General features: G+C 45.2%; 1 long non-coding RNA gene across 1 annotated transcript; it reads left to right on the top strand.

Annotated features, from left to right (window-relative positions):
- Window positions 1-3,093: 3,093 nt before the first annotated feature.
- On the top strand, window positions 3,094-6,924 carry LOC144167454 (uncharacterized). Its single transcript, XR_013322002.1, has 3 exons — window positions 3,094-3,219; window positions 3,306-3,428; window positions 4,480-6,924. It is a non-coding gene; the product is annotated as an uncharacterized LOC144167454 (long non-coding RNA).
- Window positions 6,925-8,392: the final 1,468 nt, after the last annotated feature.

The raw sequence follows: 8,392 nt of genomic DNA, 5'->3' as shown, positions 1-8,392 counted from the left end.
CTGTTCATTCTGGCCTGTGCCCACTGCCTGCAAGCAGTCGGTGCTTATGGCAACAGCACGCCAACGAGAACTCGCTAGCGCGCCAGTGCCAGCCTGCGCGCGTTTTGTGAACTAGTTCGTGTAGCCATGAACGTTGCGGCCCAAAAAAAGGTGAACTCAATATAGAAAACATCGGCGGAAAACAAAAAAGTTAACTTACAAAAAAAAGCACGTACCCGCGGGGATTCGAACCCGTGACTCGCAAAACATTTGCGCTGAAATCCCAGCGCCCCAGACCGCTAGGCCACGGAGCGGATGCGAATGGTTTGCTAATATATGGTATATATTGTACAACCGGTTTACACTTTTATTTAATTTTGGCATTTCAAGCCGCTTAGGTGACTATTTGTTGTACTGCGATCGTGCAGTAAGCGTCGCCCGAGTTTCCACAGTAGCTCACGTCTAGCAATTACATTTCGTAGACGGAAAAGCGTTCGCAGATGCGTAGTCGTGCTGCTGACCGCTGTGCTTGTTCGCCCAGCGCAAAAAAGTGCTTCCCGCGCCCTGGTTTTACGCTGTACGGTAAAAATATCAGTTGATTTTATTTGCTTAGTACCTGTATTGACTTCGCTGACTCTTCTCCCGCCTTCAAGAGGCCCTATATTTTCCTACTGGCGTACCAGTCAGCGAAGCGTCGCATGTGCAGCGCTTGTGTGAAGCGACCTTGACTTGGAGCTAGATACAGTGTACAAACAAACCAAGTAAAGAAAGGCACATTCTTCCATTCACAAACGTGTCCTGGCTTCGTTTCAACTAAGCGAACGAATTGCGACCAAGTAATTTTTTTTTAACCTCCTTGATTGCGACGACCCGCCGGCGGCCGGCGGACGAAACGCTGGGCCGACTGACTCTGTCGGCCGGGGAGCCGTGCAGTAGCGCAGCCGTGGCGCAGCCAATTGCCAGCTCATCCCCTCCTGACGTCACACGAAAACGCCACAGAAAATGGGCGAGCATAAAGAGAGGAGGACAGCGTTTTCGAATTAGTTTTTCTACTAAATAAAATCGTGTAAACGCGCCTAGAGTGGTCGAAACATGGCCTGGGGACTCCGGACTACAATTTGCGCTAGTAATCCCGCAATGTTTACATATCACTTCAGTGTCCCTTCAACGTTTACGGAAGCTAGTTTTTGTTCATCCGCATGCAGCGCCACCAGTGGCCTTCTATAGCGGTTTTCTCGATTGCTCGCGTTATGCGAGCAATCGAGAACTGTCGAATCGAGAACAGCAAATGAACTGTCGGTCAGACTGGCGGGAACGGTTACCAGTTTGGTGGTTTGGTTGTGGCGTCAAACTGCGGATTTCTTCATGTCCTCGGGCTGTATTTACTCTTCGACGAAGTGAAGTTTTGCCGGGAGGCGCAAAAAAGGTCAGTGCTGCTTATTTATGTTCTGGTAACGGTTGTTCTTTGACTTGTTCATCACTGCGTCCGATAAACGTGCCGCTCCGCTTCCTCTTCGATGCGAGAAACGTTTGCGGCCGAATTATTCACTTAAGCTTGTGTGTATGTGGGTCGGAGTCGGCTTGACATTTATGGCTGCGTACATTAGCTAGTGCTATTTAGAAAGTGGCTGGTGCGCGCATTTCTCGAGTCTGCATGTCCGCTTATGGTGTGGTGTTGCTTAGTTGTATATTGACGGTTGCTGTACCTGTCAGCGGTACTGAATCTTCTCGGGTTAGTCGCACGCTATTGTCTCACGCGCACACACTTCACAACATGTTTGTCGGAGCGTCTGTCTTTAGACTTATCGGTATTTTCAAACTTCCGTGTTAATTGCGTTGTGTTGGTCTTCTGAGAGCCATAAATTTATTGTGCTAATCACGCTATTCCGCCTAATGTTAATAGAGAGTTTTAGTATAGCGGAAAGCACCACTTTAGCGCGCCCATAGCGTTAGCGGGCACGCTAACCGTAGCATAACGAGGCGCTATCCGTTCGCGATTGCGGCCCGCAAAACGTTAACGCTACAGCTAAAACGCTATACTAAAACTCCCTAATGTGCGTTAAAGGCGTTAGCGGCAGCACTGCGTACGTTTTTCTGTGCTGTGTGTGTAGTTATTCCCGGTTTCTTCCAATGCCTTCGATGAATTCAGATGTTCGATTTACACTAGTCAACTTAAGTTGGCTCCCTGACGTGTAGTGAAATGCAAGGGAAAGTGGTTGTCTGAGCAGTAGCGTAGTAACAAAACGTTCCTTTCGTGGAGGGGAAGGCAGGTGGAAACACGCAGAAAGTGTGGTGCCGTTTCTATGCTGTCAATGTCAGTGGTAACCTGAGACCTCAGAATAATTACCCATAAAACTCACGTGTGGACTTTTAGAAGTTTTAACGTCACAAAATAAGTTTAAAAATAATACATTCCTGCCATTTTATGCTATCAATCTCAGTGGCAGCTCGAGAGTTGGAATAATTTTCAAAACGCCCGGGCGCAAAGTTGTTGCATCATGATGTGCACCAAACATTATAATCCATTTCTGTTCTACTTTGAACGTAGAAATTATACTGCAAAAGCAGATTGCTACATTCTGTATTCATACTCCATGACCTGTTCAGAAAGAGTATATGGCTGACTGTGGAGACATTTGGCCCTCCGCTGATAGGTTGTGACAAATGTTTTGTTCCTCTGCAAAAAAAAAAAATGAAAACCAATTATTTCCTTTCTTTACATGCTCCTGCGAAGTCATGGCTGTGGCATTCACTGGCTGAAGACATCTTTGGCATGCTGAAGGGTCGTCGGGGAGAGTGTGGCGGATTATGAATGCCCTGTGGAGCTCATAAGCCACAAAAGAGTGCTTTTTGAGTCGTGCATATTGTGCAGATATTCACCAGTTCTCATAGACCAAGGACAGGTGAGCTTAAAATATGTTCAAATATTTTTATATTTTTGTTTAGCAAGAAAAGATTACCAGGGCTTCCGCTGTAAAAAAGGCATTCTACTTTCGTGGAACGAATCAGACATTGTTCAATATTTTATCGTGCACCCTGGGTAAAGCGAGGCATAAATTTATTCTCCTATATTTTTGTACTGTTTATTTTCTAGGCAATAGCGCGAAAGTAGACCTAAAACAGTGGTACATGGAATGCATATGGCCATTTTAATTGTATTTGGACCCCTTCTTGGACGTGTATCATCAGAAGGCAACACATTAAAGCTCTTGCACGGGATGAAATCATTGCATTCTACAAGTAAGTACGCACTGCCATTTTTGGGTCTTTCATGGCGCGTTTTTTGGTAGTTTCTTTATAACTAATGGTTTGAAACTTCTTTTCAGTGACAGCTTGGCCTGTGGCTCAAGGTGACAGTAGGAGCTTTTCGGAACACGTTAGCGAAACTTTCCTGGAAGTGCACTTCGAGACTGCCCTGGCAGAAACACCCGGGTCTTAATTTTGGTTGGGTAAGCTGGCATTTTGTTTTTGCGAGACTCAATTTCTGGGTCTGTTCGTCCTAATAAAATCTCAGTGTTAAAAAGTTATAGTGAACGCCAATATTGGCCATTGTGTTCACATTCCGCCTGTTACGGATGCTCCAACAGTGGCCAAAAAAACCACTATTTTGTATTTTAGTATTGTAAATATTTAGCTTTTACACCTTGAGAGTTGTTGTGATTTGCCAGCACCACGGACACGCCCAACGTGGTTGCTGCTACAACAATACGGTGGCAACTGACGATTTAAATTTCCCGCTTTTAATACGCCCGTAGCACCAATAATACTCCCAAATACAGGCGTAGCATGAGTAATGCTTGCATTGGATTTTGATAGGTGGTTAAATAAGGGGTAATTTTTTTTAAAGGGAATTCTTTAGAGTGCAGGAAGTGATGTCTGCAATAAAATGTGCTATAGTTGTGATTTATAAGAACATTGTGCAACAGCCTAGTTCAGCGTTAGTGAGCTCAACTTCTGGCTCATACCACTACGCACCATGGAGGAATACACATCGATAGGGAAATATTTTAGGTGGAAATAATGCCACAAAAAATTTCGGCCACAGTGCGATATTTATGATTTTCTTGTGACTGGCCAGTTATTTCTTTGTGGTAGAAACATCGTTTAGCTGTAAGTTATATTAAGCCAGCCTCACTACAGCATTCTAGGGAGCACATTATACAGTACAGAGAACATTTTTTGCAGAGAGAAGGTGTGTAAAATATAATGCCGAAAGGTGATTATAGTAATTATTATTTGATTAATAAACGAAACCTCTCAAGGATAAAAAACGTTACATTAAGGATACCGATGCAGCAAAGTGGGATACTTTCCAGAATCAGGGCAATTTCATTGATTGTCTGTGGTGATATTGTTTAGCGCACTTTCACCTTTAGCAGCACTCCCAGAAAAAAACTCAAGAAATCACTGATTTTAAAATAATTACTGTGTTATGAAAGGGACTAAGCAACTCACTCATTTAAACCAACCATGTCACAAAATTTTCTTGTTTCCTTGAAGGTACATGAGGTGAGCACTAAGTCTTCTCGAGGCCCAGTTATTCTGAGAGAAGGGACTGGCGGCATCAATATTGCCCGCAAGAAACACATCACGGATTCGCCGCCTGCATTGTCACGTCAGGATGTGGTCATCCTCTTCGCCGCATATGTCATCTTTTTCATCGTGTCATCATGTTCATATGGTTGTGTGCCTTTGAAGAGTTCTTGGGACTTTTGCAGGGAGTTCTTGGAAAGCATGATAAGTTTGACAGTGGCCTGGTGTCATTTAAGTTGAAGTCTCTGTTGAAATACTTGAAGTGTTCAGCTCTACTTGGGATTTTAAATTATTGGTAGGGGTTAAAGTATCTCTTAAAAGGCATGAAGGAGGTCAGATGAAAGGCATGAAGGGGGTGAAATCAGATGAAGAGGTTTAAGTTACTGGCACATGCAAGTTTCATGTCAACTGAACACTGAAGTCATGCCTTATTTTTCATCATTGGCACAATGCGCAGGCTGCCTTTGAATCTATAGTGGGTGGTAATGTAGTTCATGGCACCGCATTGTAACGTCCTTATTATTCAAGTGTAGCTCATGATATTTTTTTTTCATGGCAGTGCTGCTGCTGATGCAAAAGTGACAGTGATTATTTACGCAGATGGCTTTCGCCTTCATTGATAAATTTTAGTACCGGATATGAGCTGACACCCATGACCTAGAAGAATTGAAAATGTGCGTATTTGGCTTGAAGAAGTTTTCTTCTTTGAACAAAGCTGCATTTCTTGCTTGGCAGAAGCAGGGCTTTGGTCACAATTACACTGATAGCAAGACGGGAGGGTTATTATAGCACGCAACTGTGAATTTCACCTAAGGTAAAATGTTGAGGCTGGAAAAAATGCTTTCAAGTCTGCTTTGTAAAACTGGTCACCTGTATGATTAAAGGCTGGCTTGTTTGCTTCTTAAGGATGTCTGACTTGTTCCCGCTTGAATTGATGACGTATATGATTAGTCTGCTTGTTAAATTTTAATATGTGTAACATGCTTCTAGCTACCTGGTTTGCAAAATTATATAAGATTCACGCTGGCTTTTGTGAGATTTCTTGGGATGAATTATTTTAAACAACTACAAATTGTTTGGGCAAGTAACGTGCCTTAAGTCAGGCCTTTTCAGGACGCTCATACAGTCTATTTTGCCTACAAATAGCTTGATGTTACACTTACGTCTGGTGTCAGGAAACTACTATCTTTAATAATCATGTTTTAATGGTGGCATACTGCTACATGTGACCTCTCGTGTCAAAATGTTTTATCGTTAATCTTGGCTCGAGCGTTGTTTTCCTAAACTCTTGCACTGCACTGTTGTAGGTTTGTGATAATACAACCGTGTATGGCTTGTTTTTAGGCCTTTCCCTACAATTTAATAGCAAACTGCATTTTCCCAAACAGTTATGCGTAAACATAGTATGGCAAGCGCAATGAGTCATTACGCCTTTGAATTACCTTGGTTTATCTGATAAGACAGCATATTTGATGCTCACTGTTGTATAATGTCTGTGTCAGTGCCGCGGTAGACGCACACGCATATTTATTTGTGAAGCAGTTGCCCCTAATACCGTCTTTATTAACCATGTTTTTGAGTAAAGGTGAATATGTGAAAATGCCACTTGGAGCCTAGTGTTATCGTTATGGTATTTATTCCTTGTACGTTGGTCATTTTCTGTGCAATTTAAAATAGACAGCTATTAAAATCTGAAATGTATCCATACTAACACCCAATAAAGTTGTATAGTATATTGAAAAGCAGTGTATGAGTCATAATAGTTGGTTTCGTGCTTATTTTAATGCAAGTATATTGTTTCTTTTACATGCAGCTGAAAGTCAGAAGAGGATTCTGCGGGTGAAGCCAAAGACTGTGTGCCGCTCTAGGTGCCTCAGACCAACTTTTATATAGAACTGTGCTCCGATAGGCAACTGTTGGGAACTGTCAGGGACCACACTGCTGCGATGGTTTCTGCTTTCAAATTGTTGGTATCACTGCGGGTCATTTATCAAGGCTGTGTTAAAATGGTGCTTGCGGTCTCCTGCTGATACCAATGCATCCGCCAGCCTGGCATATGACCTCGGTGTATACCGACAGGAAAGCAGAAATATTGGAAAAGTGGAGTCCCATAGACAGCTTCCCAATGCCTATAGGAACACCGTTTTATATAAACAGCTGGCCTGAAGGTACCTGGAACGGCGCACCGGATAAATTCCATAATCATTTTACATGGATCAATGTTCCAGTAACTTAAACTACCCTTTTATTTGGAACAGTGATCCGCATACTTTTATTTGGAACACCGATCCACATAATTTAGTTGCAAAAATATGTGGGGAACTGTTCCACTTAATTTTCAGGATATGTGGAACACGGTTCCAAATATATAACTGGAACTTTTTTGCAAAAAAGTTCCAGTTACTAAGTGGATCTTACGTGGAAACAGATTAAGAGTGTATTTACGGTGTACGCCTGCTTTTCAATCCTACAGCGAGGAATAACGCAAAGAAATAGCCAACACCAAGAAATAAGCGTCAAAAGCACCTTCCGCCCCACTCGCCGTGGTTAACGAACCCGCCGAGATGCGGGATAATTTCCCCTGCCGTTTTCCCCTTCCACTTTTTCTCCTCCGCTTCTCTCGAGCGATCGACGCTCCCATTGGCCCTCTTGGTGCGGTGTGTGGGCGGAGCTTCCAGGCCGCAATCTCCCTTTTCCGCCAACCCGGCCCAACTGATGTATGTTTCATCGATCCCTTTTTTCCCCGTCTCCCACTGCACTCCCTTGCATGAGCCAGCAAAACGGGCCGGAGAGGGAGCCCGGGAACGTTCGAACTGGATGCCGGAGGCCAGCGGGAGGTGCAAGAAAGCACGCAAAAGAAGTACAAAAAGAAAACAAAGGCGTTGCCTAAAACAGAGTCGCTTTTGAGGAGCCCAGCAACCGAGCGAGTGTGCCAAAACTGGCTCAACATAACCAATGCAAGAGCGCGACAAGAGCGCGTGGGGGCGGAGTGGCTTTCTCAACGTGAAATCCTTCTCCTTTTTCTTCGCCTAAGAGAACAGCTGAGTTTGGCGCCCGCAGTAGCGCAGACGTCCTGTGCTTGATAATTTTCTGGCTGGTGGCGCATATGTAGAGGGGGAGAGGAGAAAAGAAGGTTGGAGGGAGCAAATTGACTGTCAAAACGAACCGCCCTCGCGACGGCTCTGTTAGTTGCGCGCTCGAGCCAGCGTGAGCGCGGTGCCTGTCAGCAGCAGGAGCTCCTCTCGGTGATCGGGAACGAGGACCAGCCGACTTCCCTCTCCCTCCCTCCTTTTTCTTCCCTTCCAACGCGATCTCCTCTCCCTCGCTTCCCCCGGGGACAAGCAGAGCCCGCCGGGATCGAGCTTGTATCCCTGCGCGTGTAGCGGAACGGCCCAAGGTGCAACCGCAGCACGGGGTGTTGCCCACCGCGGGACAGTGTCGCTACCCGTTGCCGAAGGCACCTCCTGCGACTGCCAGAAGGAAAACCCGCGGCCACGCGAGAACTCCGTCGGTGCGGCCCGAAAGATTTTTCAGAAGCCGGCAACAGAACTCCGATTGTCTGCCCTTAGTCGCGCGTGGTTCTGCGGCATTGAGTTCCAGTTCAGTCTTTCCGCCATCGTTCCCAGGACAGAGCGAAGACCCGGCTACCGACTCCTGGTCACCGCTGCCGAGCACTGCAGACTGTTCCGAGTCCAGACATCGTCGCGCCTTCTTCGTTGCCGGAGGCGGGCCGAGCCCTTTTCTCTCTTTCCATCATCGTTGGAGCAGCTCTTCCATTCTTGCTTCACTCTCTTTCTTGTTCTCTATCGTTCGTTTCTGCGTGAATTGCAGAGTTTTTTATTTGTTGATAATTTTTTTCTCCCTCCCCCAGCGAGCCCTT

Source organism: Haemaphysalis longicornis, unplaced genomic scaffold (assembly GCF_048455015.1).
Source record: "Haemaphysalis longicornis isolate Haplotype H1 unplaced genomic scaffold, Haemaphysalis longicornis Haplotype H1 scaffold_2, whole genome shotgun sequence".
NCBI classification, from domain to species: domain Eukaryota; kingdom Metazoa; phylum Arthropoda; class Arachnida; order Ixodida; family Ixodidae; genus Haemaphysalis; species Haemaphysalis longicornis.
This window is presented reverse-complemented; position numbering and strand designations above follow the sequence as displayed.